The sequence below is a fragment of the Apium graveolens genome, chromosome 2 (genome assembly GCF_009905375.1).
Source record: "Apium graveolens cultivar Ventura chromosome 2, ASM990537v1, whole genome shotgun sequence".
Taxonomy (NCBI): Eukaryota; Viridiplantae; Streptophyta; class Magnoliopsida; order Apiales; family Apiaceae; genus Apium; species Apium graveolens.
The window spans coordinates 249,334,404-249,349,916 of NC_133648.1; positions in this window are offsets into that span (position 1 = coordinate 249,334,404).

Below are 15,513 nucleotides of genomic sequence, written 5' to 3' on the forward strand. Positions count from 1 at the left end.
CTAAGATCCACCAATTCAGGGGGAGTGTCATCTAATCAACACTGAGTCACACATCAAGACACCAATGAGGCCACTTCATTTAGAGAAAATCTACCACCTCAAAGAAAATAGACTAAGAATCATCCATTTGAACTAATCATTAGGTGCAACATCTAGAGTGCAAAAAAGGAGAGAAACTCAAGATGAATGTCTGTACAATATCTTTCTATCACAGAAAGAACCAAAGAAGGTAGAAGAGGATCTAATGGATCCAGATTGAATTTTTGCTATGCAGGAAGAGCTAAACCAATTTAAAAGAAATAAATTATGGAAGCTGGTACCCAAACCCTAAAACAAGCATTTTATTGATATTAAATGGGTATTCAAAAATAAGATGGATGAAAATGGCATACTTATAAGAACAAAGCTAGATTGGTTGCAAAAAGTTACTCACAACAAGAAGGAATAGATTTTGATGAGACATTTGCTCCAGTTGCAAGACTTGAAGCTATCAGAATCTTTCTATGTTGGTGAGATTGCGTAACAGTTACTCCCTCAGTCCTTTTGATTTGTTATCAAAAGGATTGGACACAGAGATTAAGAAATATGTATAAAGTAGTGAAAAAGAGAAAGAAAAGTGGGTGAAGTGGCGGGACCCATTGATTTTTAATGTATAAAAGAGAGATAGTGGGGTAAAAGTAGTGTGAAAAGGAAGAAAAAGTGGGGAAATAAGGGGACCTATTGACTATTTTTGGTAAGTTTTGAAATGTAAAGAAATGAATGGGACATCCAAAAAAGGAAAGTGTAAAGAAATGAAAAAGACAAAGGGAGTACGTGATAACTCAACACGAGAAAAACACTAGAACATGACAGGTTGATAATACTACGACTACACATGAAATCAAAAGAAATGAAGATAAGGCAAATACAAAGAATCAAAGGATGAGAAGAAAGCTTGAAGTCTGTTTACAGGTCACTGAAAGAAGTTTATTAATATAATCATGCCTCAGTGAAGAATAAAGGTTAAAGACTTTCAGGGTTTCAGAAATGATAAAGATTCAGTGTATAAGTGCTACCAGAAGATTTCAGTGTATTGACATTGATTGAAGATAGACAGTGCTCGAAGCATAGGAATCTGAAGAATTAAAGACATGGTATAGACAGAGGTTAAAGAAGACAGCTGCAGTCTTGAAGTTATACTCACTAAAAGGAGTTCATTTATATGTTCAAGCGTTAGTGAAGAATAGTGAATGAAGTATTCAAGATTATAGTAGCAATGAAGACGTTGTCTATAGTGCTATAGTGCCAGAAAGGATTCCAGTGAAGGTACATTTGTTTATAGGCAGTCAGTATCCGAAGCGATAAAGTTATTGCAAGCTTAACAATGTAATTAAGGTTATAATACGAAGACCTGAATTGGGGTTAGTCGTCTGTGAACCAGACCAGTTGCACTAGGCGTCAACAGCTCGTGAAAGGAATCTGAGTATTATTTATAGAAGAATGGTTAAGTTGAGGAACGTACTTGGATTGAATGTTTATCTGTTAAGGTACGAGAAGAGGTGCGCGGGGTATACAACTAAACTGCTCGAGGGATTGGCGAAGATCAAAGTTTAATTGTTTAATTAAATAAATTTATTTAATGAATTTTAATATAATTTATTTAATAAACTTAAAATGATTTATTTTATAAACTTTAAATAAGTTTATTTTATAAATTAATTTAGTTACAATTTAAACTTAAATAAAAAGAAAACAATAAAAAAAGGAGAAAAACAAAAAGAAAAGAAAAGAAAAAGAAAAGGAAAAATAAAATAGAAAAAGAAAACAAAAAAAGGGAAAAACAAAAAGAAAAACAAAATAAAACAAATAAACAAAAGAAACCTTGCAACCTTGGTCGTATGTTGGGTAATAAAGAAACCAGACCATGTAATTTTTATTAGTCGCAGGTTGGTTTACAACATAGAGGTCGCCAGTTAGCAAATCCATAAAAACCAAAGTACTGGTCGCAGGTTGCTAAAATAAGGTCGCAGGTTAACAATCACTCTCTCCTCATCCACACATTATTGATATAAAGTCTACACAGCAGCAGAAGCAATCGGTTGTTCTGTTTATCTTGTTCTCCAACAAAAAGAGAGCTGATAAAATAAGAAGCAAAGATTTTCAGAGAAGCTCCGATACCGTGAATATCCGTTTAATTTCTCACCAGAGTAATGTTATAATACCCGGTTTAACTCTTGTATATTCATAGGGGCATTATAATCGTTACCCGATAATTAAATCCTAAGACAAACAAAAGCTAGAACATTGTATAGGATTTAATTTGTTGATCTTTGTAGAAGCTAGGAACTTTGTTGTTCTTAGATTGTAGCCGATTAATTTATTTACCGGAATGTAGCAACACCCCTCGCAAATATATATACAAATATATATTTCCCCGAATATCTTGTGTTCCTCGTTTTATCATTCCAAACACTATTCATCTCAAGAACATGGAACCACTAACTGAGCACTAAATTTTATATCCGCAAAATATTCGAAAGAATTTTTTAATTTAGTGATTATTGTATTCAACCCCCCCTTCTACGATAATTCGGGACCTAACATTCTAGCTTATGTAGCCCATGCCAATTTTAAAGTCTATCAAATGGATATAAAAAGTGCATTTCTAAATAGAGAATTGGAGGAGAAAGTCTATGTCAGTCAACCTCCATGTTTTGAAGACCCCAACTTTCCAGACTATGTTTACTATTTATTGAAAGCACTTTATGGATTGAAGCAAACACCTAGAGCCTGGTATGAAACTTTGTCAAAGTTCCTTTTAGAAAATCACTTCACTAGAGGTATTGTTGACAAAACTCTTTTCTTTAAAAATATAAACGACTCTAGTATACTTGTTCAAATTTATGTAGATGATATAATATTTGGATCTACAGGTGATTAACTTTGCAAAAAGTTTGCCAAATTGATGCAAAACAAATATGAAATGAGCATGATGAGAGAAATAGCTTACTTTCTTGGTTACAAATTAAGCAAGTTAGTGATGGAATATTCGTATTCAAACTAAATATATACATGATCTTTTAAAAAAGTTTGACTTAATGGATTGCACATCTGCAAAAACTCCTATGGCCACTGCCACCAAACTTGAATTAAACACAACTGAAAAGTCTGTGAATATATCAAGTTATAGAGGTATGGTTGGCTCAATTTTATATTTGACAGCTAATAGGCCATATATAATGTTTGATACATGTCTTTGTGCTAGATTCCAAGATGATTCTAGGAAATCTCATTTAATAGACATTAAAAGGATTTTCAGATATCTCAAGGGTATACCAAAACTTGGCATTTGGTTCCCTAAAGATTCTGGTTTTAATCTAATTGGCTATTCAGATGTATATTATGTAGATTGTAAAATTGACAGAAAAAGTATAACAAAAATATGTCAATTTATAGGAAATAAGCCGGTGTCCTGGTTTAGTAAGAAACAACACTCAGTTTCTACTTCTATAGCTGAGGCTGAATACATTGCTGCTGGTAGCTATTGTTCATATATTTTATGCATGATAAATCAATTATTAAATTATGGTCTTTATATGGAGAAGATTCCAATCTTCTGTGATAACACAAGTGCCATTTCCATTACTGAAAATCCTGTGCAGCATTCAAGGACAAAGCATATTGACATCAAGTATCATTTTATAAGAGAGCATGCAATGAATGGTACTGTGGTACTTCATTTTATTTCAATTGAGCAGCAACTTGCAGACATCTTTACCAAGCCACTTGATGAATCAACTTTTACTAGGTTGGTAAGTGAGTTTGGTATGCTAAACTACTATTAATTTATCATTATTGATGTCTATGCAATTTGTAATGCATCCCGAAATAAATTTGATTTTCTTGAAGAAGTTAAATTTTGGCTAAGTCATAATTACTCCTTCAACGGATAAGGATTATCCGTTAAAAGTCAAAAATATTTTTGATACATTATCCTTCAACGAATAATGGTATATGTGATATCCGTTGATCAAGAAAAACCGTTGATTCTAAAGCTTTATCTGTTGATATATACTTACAATCTGTGTGTATATATTGATGGATAATTTTAGAATTTCTACAGTTTACTTTATTTTTAAACGGTTATTTTTGGCAATTATCATTGGGTATTCAATTTTATTTTTAATCATTTATTTGTCTTATTTTGGGAAAGTATAAAAGCTAATTTCATTTTCAGATCATTTTTATCTTTCTTTAAATTCACAAGGCAAATTTTACTCTCCTTCATCTCCAAAACCCTCTTTCTCTCTGTAACTGCGAACCTAGCGAAAATGGCACTAATTGTGAAGATCATATCTCAAACATGGTATGTATATGGGAATAACAACTTCGTAGCACTGGTGGATAAGCATGTTGCTCATGAAGACTATCACAAATGATGGAGTTCATTAGCAACTACAAGCTCAAGTATTCCATGCTCGAATCCCCAGTCATTTACTGTGAAGTAGTGGATGAAATTTGGAATACTGCTATCTTTGATTCAAAGGACATGACTCTTATCTTTACGCTCAAAGGTAACAATTACTGTGTTAATTCAGATGTTGTCCAATCTTGTTTCAAAATACCTGAAAATAACACAACTGCTCCACACACTGACAATGATGTGATTAACATGCCTAATTCCATGGGCTATTCTCTAGATACTGCTAGTCTTGGTAGTATTAAGAGAAATTGACTTAGGAAAGAGTGGAGTTACTTGTGTGATGCCTTTATTAAAGCATTTTCTGGTAAAATTAGCAACTTTGATGTTATTACTTATGCACTACTTAACATGCTCTATATGCTATTATCTGATAAGTACTTTGATTTTAACAACTATGTCATGCTAGAAATAGGGTATAAATTAGGAGACATTCAAAAAAGGCCTAGAAATGTGTAGTATGCTAGATTTCTTATGATGCTAGCTAACCATGTTTCCAAGGATTTAGCAATTGAGAACCCAAACAATAAGTTAGATTGTTGGGTTCAAGAAAAGAGAGTTCTTGCAAATTTTATGAGGAACAATCTTAATAGTGAGGTGCCCTTCAACTATCTTCCCATCATTGACGCACCTCAAGTAAGTGAGGTAAATACTTCTATTCGCATCTCTTCCCACCTCCAATTTCTTTGCCTTCAATAGTGGCTATGGAATCTGTGATAGTGACCAAACAGATTCCTACTTAAGCCACTAAAACTAAAGTTTCTAAATCCAAAGCATGGAAACCAACTTCTAGTGTCTCTCAAAAGAAACTAGTTGTAAAAACCACCAAGACATTTGAGGGGAGTGAACAGGGTGGTGAGAAAGGTGAGGTAATGAGTGAAAATCAAAGAAGCCCCAAGAATAAGGAGGGTTAGGCAAGTGTAACCCAAGCTAGCCACACTGTAGTCTCTCAACAGACTGTAGTTCTACAAAAGGAAATTTGTACATCCCTAGTTGTATCCTCCCAAAAGGATGTGACTATTGAAATAAGCTCTCATCCAGGAGCACAAAACAAAAGAGGAAGGGACACTAAAGACCTAGCCCAAACTTACATTATAAAGAAGAAATCTAAACCTATTGGGGAGTCACATGGTGCACACTGTGCAAACTCAAGTCAAAGACTTGATAACTGCACCTTCTCAAATTCAGCTTGATGTGGTTCCAGTAAATATAGAGTCACAGTCCCATTTAATAATTGATACACCTCAAACACAAAGTTCTCCAACCATCTCTCTGGATGTGGACATGATTTCCACATCAATTCCTGATTCTCCATCTCTTAAACTCATGGATGAGCCCAATACTCAAACAGGTGATCATCATCTAACTGATGATTTGTTGGATCACTTGCCATTTCTTTTTCAAACTGTTGAAGAGTCTGTGTACCAAAATCTAAAATCAATCTCCACAAAATCAACAATAGTTTCAACTTCTATTCCTTTTATTTCTTTTTCATCAACCGATATCCATCATCCGTTGATAAATGATTGTCCTTTAACGGATATGCTTCAGAGCAGTCATCCGTTGATAGTCATAACTAACCCTTTCAATGGCTATTTCATATCGGTTGACAGTCAGTGTAAAACTTGACATCTGAACTATTACAAGTGCAGATGACTTAGTAGTTGTTCAATCACTTCTAGGATTGAGGGAAGAGAGTGAAATGAGTGAAAGGCTGTGTTGCTTCCAGGCAAAAATAGATGATGAGAGTTCATTAATGCACACTATTTCTTCCAGTGTGGCAAAAGTGAGTGAGGGAAGTTCCGCCTTAGTAGGTGAAGGTGGGGGTGTGAGGGTGGTGAGAGAGGGGGAGCCCCTGATGCAAGAAATAGAGATGAAGAGAGAAATGCAGGTACATGAGGAATAAGGATGACATCCATTTCTAGTGAGTTAGTGAATGTCAGTGATGCTGAAGGGAAAAGAATATATTAACAAGAATATAGAGCTGTTATAGATTCCATTTCTTTGGATGCTAAGACATTTACTCATCCTGTTACGGCTTATCAAACTTTGGTTTTTCAAGGCAATGAAGAGGCCGAGAGGACATTGAATTTGGTACACACTACTGAATCAATACAAATGGCCAAAGATGCAATTTTAACCTTACCTCCTACAACTGATATGAATTCTGATTTTGGAGCTGATAATGATGAGTTTGAAGAAGCTGGCATGAACATAGGGGGAGATGCCGACCCTAGTTCTACAACAGAAAATCCTGGCTGGATGTTTAGCAAAGAGTGCAACTCTCATCACTTCACCTTCACACTTTTCAAGCTGATCAATCAGACTCAAACAACTCTAGCAGCCACTACAAATGCTGGTACAAGGTCACTTCTTCAAGCCCATCTAGAATTCCTCTAACTTTACAGAATTCAAAATCTCAAACATGATCTAGAATTGGATGGTCTCAAACTATCAATTGATGAGGTGAAGAAGGATATGTACACAAGTTTAGATGAGAAGCTTCCTGCAACTATAATGAGAGAAATACAGCTAAAGCTCAGGAAGGAAAGTGACCTAGTAAGAAAAGTTGAGGCCTTGAGTACAAGAATGTCCAATGTTGAAGACTTTAATAACCCCAATTTTTGGAAATTTTTGAAACCCGGATGAATAGTAACTTTTGCTGACAATGTTGATTAAGAAAAATTATCAGATCACGATATATAGGAGTACTGTTATGGAAATTCTAAGATCGTATTAGTATTCCATAAAGAAAATAAGTGCATGTAAAAGCCGTCGGATTTCGAAAACGAGCACTTTTATTTTTCCCCCAGATTTCCACCAGACATTAAGGGATTTAAGGAATTAATATTAAGATGAAGGAATTAATATTAAGATGAAGGATTTTAAATTCAAGGATTATAAAGGAGAATTAATTTAGGTATTAAGAATACTAAGAAGATTTTATCAATAAAACCATTAAGATATTTAACCAAACGATCAACGAGATTGAGTGATAACCGGACAAAGAAATGAATAACGACTCTTGTAAATATATTTTCAAGTGGCAAGGCAAGTGGATGGTTGATCAACCAAGAAACCAAGTGATAGTTAGGAAGGAATGGCTAGTTAATTATCTAGTTAACTAGGGATGATCTCATCTCACCACAAATCACCAACACATGGAAAATGGTGAGATCATCTTCCACTAAATCCTTTGTTTATTATTAACCTAGCAAAATATCAAGACAACTCATCATTATCCACCACATTATTCCACCAACACAAGAAAGCAAAAGCATTTCCTCCCCCATTTCCATTGCTCTCGGCCAAAACAGAACCAGCACATTAAAACTGCTGTATCTCCTTCATTTCTCACTCAAATATTATGTTCTATAGCTCGTTGGAAAGGTATTGAGATGGTCTACAATTCTTGTTCACAAGTCTCATCCAAATAAGTATGGTAAGACCCTCATGTTTACAGTTCTTTCAATAGGACTTTTAGAAACTTTAAAGCCTAACTTTGTGTTCTTGATTTCTTTGGAAAGATCAAGTTTGTAGGAGGCTCCCTAAGGCTTCCTAGCAACTTAACACCTCCCAAGGAATGTATAAACTTCAAACCCTAGCCTTTACTTTGATTATTAGTGAGTTTTATGGTTGGTTTTCTAAATGAGAAGCATGATCTTTGATTATTAGTAGTTTGATTTGAATTTGGAGTGATTTGGTGAATGAATCTTGTTATAGTTAATAGAACTTGATTGTGGTTGGTTGAGATGAAGAATCTGGAGAATAAGGACTGGTATAGTATTATTTAGTTGAGGTTTTGATGTGTTAATAATTGTGGGTTGTTTGGTGAGGTTTTGGTGTAGTGAGAAACTTGGAAAACTCGTAAACATAGCCGTCGTAATGCCCGTTTTCCTTAGACTGTTGTACATGAATCTCGGACCAGAGAACTCACTAACCAATCTGTAAAATTTCCATGATTAGCTAGAGCATGTCGTAAGCTTCATTTTGATATGTGGTTCGCTTGGTTCCGATGTACGGTTCAGGAGAAACGACCGTTTTCGTAACGACGTTTCGCGAACGAACACCCCTCGCCTTACTTTGAAACTTTGGTTAAGGCCCTTAAATGACTAATTGGAGTATGAAACAATTAATTAAAGTGGATTAGGCAGTTGGTAGAGTACTCGCGAAAGAATCTCCTTAAAAATTCTTAATGGTTAATTTATTAAAAATGGTGGAGCCAAGGGTACTCGAGCGACTTAAGTGAATCATTAAGCATATAAACGACCATAAGAGAACGTTATAGTCTAATTGGTTAAAGTCTAGTTTCTTAAGCAACTTTGGTTAATTCCAACTTATATGTTATTTATAGGTTACCAGACTCGCCCCAGGCCTTTTACTACCCCCAGTCGCTCAGACAAGTTTTCTACCCGTTATACTGTTGTTGTGATGTAATATATTAATGCATTATCTTGATATAAGTGCATGTTTATTATTAGCAAAGTCTTGCGATATATTGGAGCATATGATATGATATTTATATGCATGCCTATTTCATAATCTTGATATTCTATTATCAATTCAAATACTTATAAACTGCATAATACCTATGCTAGAGATAAGCAGTAGTTGCATATACCCTTAGTATAGGGGACCCAAAAGTGAACATTTTTCTAAACCGGGAGTCGATGTTCCCGAGTATAGTATATGTATGTATATATAAAAAGTTTTCAAAACTATTAATCGAATAAGGTTTATTCGATAACTTTATTTTATTTAATGAATATTATTTTGAATATTCATTCGAGGACTTATGACTTCGCTCATTTTATTTAATGAATATTATTTTGAATATTCATTCGGGGACTTATGACTCCGCTTATTTTATTAAATAATATTCTTTATTTTATTAAAGAATAATATTTCGATTATTCAAATAAAGATCGTACTTTCGTATAAGTATATCTTTGGTTAATTATTATTCATTTCAAGTATGAGTTTTAAAACTTCTACTTCAACTATTTTTATAAAGATTATCCTTTATGGGAATATTATTTAAACAATAATATTCAGATATTTTTCTAATATATCGGGACTGATTTATTTTATTAAATCAACATTACTCCAAACATTCTTAAAAATGTTTTCGAGTCTTCAAAATGATTTTAAAAGTTAGAGCGGATCCAAAAACTCGTTTTTAGATTTAAGATCTTCCTTTCGAAGGGGATTTAAATACTCGCTTAAAAATCTGAGGGATCCGACTTTGTGATGTATTTTTATATTCCCAACAAGGTTGTTGTTTTGATAAAAAGGGTTTTTTGATTACTTACTCAACACTCGGGAAGTAAAATTCTTGGAATGAGTTTAATCCATTAACATGCATCGCCTGGGAAATATCGGTGAGCTTTACTTTCCAACTAGATATGGCTTCTTGGTGGAGCCGTATCAACAAGTTATTAATTGGGGAAAGGGGGGATGAGCTTTACATTTCAGAGTCATGGATTTCATCTAATCTAAGAGTGGCGTAAGTGGTCGAGTGGCGCCGGCCCAGCCTTATTTATTGGCCCAAATGGCCCGGAAGTTCCGCTAAGACGGTCCATTCCTTAGGAGTCCAGCGTTCGGTTGACAAGTAAATCCGAATGTTCTCCTCTACATGTAGAAAATGGTAGGGTTGCACTACTGCGACTGATCATCGTGAGTGGTCTTCCTGGCGCGGCAAACTCCCATAATGAGTTCATCATCCAGTTGGATATTTCTGCAACACTACCCAGAGCACTTTGAAAGAAAGGCTACGGCTGGGCGATTGTTGAGTGTTGGCAGGGTCGAGTTTTCAAAATGATGTTTTCATCAAATGAAGTATCTCATAACTTCATTTCATTTTGATGATATTTCAAATATTGATTCTATATAAGTTTTGTCTTGTAGCTTCATCTATGGGATGAACTATTTATACCTTGAACGGTGGTAGTTCAAGTAGTATTCGGAAAAAAAAATATAAGTATATTGGAGTATCTTGTAACTTCATCTTTTCAACTTATATCTGGTTAATAATTATCTTATGCATGACAAAGATTTTCAGAAAAACATTGAGACAAGGCTAGATATATGAGATCACCTTACAACGATATTTTTATACAGTTATAAACTGGAACTCTGTGTATATTATGCATGGAAGAGGATTTCCAAGATTTTGAAAAGTATATATACATATATACTGATTATATTGCGACTTGGTCGCGTTAAGATATCAAACTTGGTTCATTTCTTCTTGACCAAGACTTTCATGAGTACTATGAGAATGCTCATATATTGTAAATTATTATACATATTATTTCGGTGGGCTTGTTGCTCACCCTTGCTTTCTTCTTTCATCACACAACAACAGATAGACAAGATGAACATGACCAAGCTCCCAATTCGTGAGCGGATAGGAAACGTTCCGCAGTTTCCTGTAGGCGTTAATGCCGCTGTAGCTGAGGTAGGAACTACCAATAGGATAAGTTTTCAACTGTTGATGTACTAGACTTATGTATATTTATGAACTGTAATAATGGCAAAGAAAATATAAATTTATTCAGAAACCCTTTTAAGGTGTAATGGTTTATAATTGTGGAATAAAATGACTTGTGTTATTTTTCGATATTCATCTCTGAGAGTATAACTTGTGGTGTGTGTGTATATTGTGGGGTCACAGTACGCAGTAGTTGGTTGATTATTAAGATTAAGTATTAATAAGGGAAATGGAACTCGTGACGTTACAAAGACTCACTGGACAAGATACTTCAAAATCAAGAAATCATACTTAATTGCTCCAAAAGCTGGTGGATGCATAAACTTCAACTCCTATCCTTCAACTTAATGATAACAAAAAGGGGGAGAAGGATATGCATATTCAAGTTTCTAAAGTAATAGTTCCATCTATTACCATGCCAAAGCCATCGATCAAAGGGGAATTAGACAATATAGACCTCATCAATCTAGCTGTAGCTGAGTTAGATATTAAAGCAAAGCAAAATAAGATAGATGATATAATAGCTTAAGTATTTGGCTCAACTGCTCAACAATCAGGATCTATGAAACACTTAGCACAATTGAAGTCTCTTACTTTAGAAGAAATGAAGCTGGAGAATGGCGCAACGGGAAAAAATTCAATATCAAATAAACTCAAGCCCATTGTGGTGCTCAAGCCAAAACCATCAACTTTCAGGTTTTCAACCAAACATCCAATGCTGCTTGATTATTCACCTCCCAGTCCTGATGTAACACCCCCAAATCCGGGGTCGGGGATCCGGGTTGTCACGAGTTCCATTTCCCTTAATAACACCCAATCTTAATAAATTATCAACTACTCTGTACTGTGATCCCACAATAAACACACACACCACAAGTTATAGTCTCAGAGATGAATATCCAAAAATAATCACAAGTCGTTTTATTCCACAATTATATGCCAATACACCTTAAAAAGGTTTTTGAATAAATTTACATTTCTTTTCCATTATTACAATTCATAAATATACATAATCTGGTACATCAAAAGTTGAAAGCCTAGCCTATTGGTAGTTCCTACCTCAGCTACAGCGACATCAACGCCTATAGGAAACTGCGGAACGTTTCCTATCCGCTCGCGAATTGGGAGCTTGGTCCTGTTCATCTTGTCTATCTGATGTTGTGTGATGAAAGAAGAAAGCAAGGGTGAGCAACAAGCCCACCAAAATAATATGTATAATGATTAACAATATATGAGCCTTTTCATAGTACTCATGAAAGTCTTGGTCAAAAGAAATGAACCAAGTTGATATCTTAATGCGATGAAGTCGCAAAATATTCAGTATATATATATACATATATACTTTTCAAAATATGGGAAGTCCTCTTCCATGCATAATACACACAGAGTTCCAGTGTATAACTGTATAAAAATATCGTTGCAAGGTGATCTCATATATTTAACCTTGTCTCAACGTTTTTCTGAAAATCTTTGTCATGCATAAGATAATCATTTACTAGATATAAGTTTAAAAGATGAAGTTACAAGATACTCCAATATACTTATATCTTTTCCAAATACTACTTGAACTACCACCGTTCAAGTTATAATTAGTTTCAAAAGTTCATCACACTGATGAGACTACAAGATAAGACTTGAATAGATTCAATCTTTGATATATTTTGAAGGAAATGAAGTTATGATATACTTCATTAAGTCCCGATATATATATACACCTATATATATACATACGTTTCCTGAAAACCTCTGTCATGTAAAGTATGAACAGAATTGCAATATCCAATAAATTTGGAAAGGAAAGAATTTTGGCATAAACCTGATATCTTGCTGATCAGGCAAAGATACCAATAAGTAACCTTTTCTACTAGTAGATGGATGAATCCCCCACCGGTCATCACCCTGGCCACATAAGGACCTTGTGCTGGACCGCCACCCGGCCTCTTACGCGTTGATGGACTGCCACCCAGCCACTTACACTTTGATAGACCGTACCCCGGCCTGTCGCTTATGCCGACTCAATTAGATGGGCTTACTTCCCGAACGTTGGCTAAGTAATCAATTCATTTGTTTTCTTAAAACAGCAACCACGTTGCGAATGTAAAATGCACCACAGAGCTGGATCCCCCAGGTTTTGAGCGAGTAATTAAATCCCCTTTGAAAGGAAGATCTTAAATATAAAAAAAATGAGTTTTGTGGTCCACTCTAACTTTAAAAATCATTTTGAAGACTCGAAAACATTTTTAAGAATGTTTGGAGTACTGCTGATTTATTAAAATAAATCAGTCCCGATATATTAGAAAATATCTGAATATTATTATTTAAATAATATTCTCATAAAGATAATCCTTATAAAAATAATCGAAGTAGAAGTTTTAAAACTTATACTTGAAATGGATATTAAATAACCAAAGATATACTTATATGAAAGTACTATCTTTATTTGAATAATCGAAAATAAGTTTGATTATCGAAATATTATTCTTTAATAAAATAAAGAATATTATTAAATAATAAGCGGAGTCATAATACCTCGAATGAATATTATAAATAATATTCATTAAATAAAATAAACGGAGTCATACATCCTCCAATGAATATTCAAATAATATTCATTAAATAAAATAAAGTTATCGAATAAACCTTATTCGATTAATAGTTTGGAAAACTATAACCATATATATATATATATATATATATATAAAATCTACTCGGGATCCTCGACTCCCGGTTTTAGAAAATGTTTTCACCTCTGGGTCCCTATACTAAGGGTATATGCAAATTACCGCTATTCTCTAGCATAGGTATTATCAACTGAACCAACAGATATATATGGCAAGAATACGAAACAGGCATGCATATGTACCATATCACATGCTACAATATATCGCAAGAATTTGCTAATAACAAATATGCATTTATCGCAAGATCATGCATATACACATATACATCACAACAACAGTTATAACGGGTAGAAAACTTGCCTGAGCGACTGGGGGTTACGAATGGCTCGGGACGAGTCTGGTAACCTATAAGCAACAAGTAAGTTGGAATTAAACCAAAGTCACTTGTAAATCTATACTCTAACCAACTCAGACTCTAACGCTCGTTTTGCGCTTACTGATTCTCTTAAGTCACTCGAGTACCCTCGGCTCCACCATTTTTAATAATTTAACCATTACGAGTTTTAAGGCGATTCCTTCGCGAGTGTCTTACCAACTGCCTATTACACCTTACATAAATGTTTCATACTTCAATTAGTCATTTAAGGTCTTTAACCTATGTTTCAAAGTAAGGCGAGGGGTAAGGGTTCGTTCGTGAAACGTCGTTACTTAAAACGGCCGTTTCTCCTAAACCGTTCATCGGAATCAAACGAACCACATATCAAAACGAAGCTCGTAACATGAACTATCTAAAAATGGCAATGGTCAAAACCTAGCAGTGAGTTCAAGGGTTCTGATGTTAAGAACAAAAAAAAGTCTACGGTAAATCGGGCATTACGACGGCTATGTTTACGCGATTTCCCAAATTTATACCATTCCAAATCCACCACAATTCAACCCCAATTCACAACCCAATCAAAACTCCATCCAAAATACATCATAACAGCCCCAACAACTCAACATTAACAATTTATACTATTCTTTATCATGAATTTAAACTACACTTAAGTTCATTAATCAACAACCAAGATTTACAACTCCAAAAACATCCCAAAACCAACTAATCTCTACATACACAACCATCAAGCCTCTCATGAACTAGAATACTCATATTATGCTCTTAACATTCAATAACAAAGCTTGGTTAAGAGATTATACCTTCCTTGAAGCTTCTTAACACAACACAAGAGCTTTGAATGCCTAAAGAACCTTGATCCTTGCTTGTATAACCTTAAACTTTCATAAAAATTCATGAAAACTAAAGTTATTTCTTGAAGGTTACTATTCACCATCTTCTTCCTTGATTTATTGGAAGAGATTGTGAAGGAATTAGGAGATTAAACTTATAGGATATCCATATCTATGTACAAGGAACCTTAGATAATTACCTTGTGATTTAACAATGCTTGGAACTTGATTTTTATTGAAAATTTCTTCTTTGAAAAAGAAGAAAAGCCGAGAGCAAGCTTGGAATAAAGAGAGATTTTTGTGTTTTTGCTTTGATTTGATTCTTTGGTTGGTTGTTTTTGATTTGTTTTTGGGTAATTACCTTTCTAACCTTGACTTTGTGTGGTTATAAACCAACCACATCTCCTTCCTCCCTATGTCATGCTTATGTCATCATGTGATGTCATCCTCCCCTCTTTGTCCTCTTCTCATTGGTTGGATGAAATCATCCCCTCTAATCTCTTTGATTAACTTCCTAATTGTTTGCCTAATGACCGCTGATCTGTTATACGGTTCGCTTAACTTTCATTTTCGTTTATCGATTGAGGGATCATACCCGGGATCTTATTACTTGGGTTTCCTTAACCTTTCTCAATACATTATAATCCTTTTATGATCCTCTCTTATAATCCTTTAATTTAAATCCTTTTTATCCTGTTACCTTATACTTAATT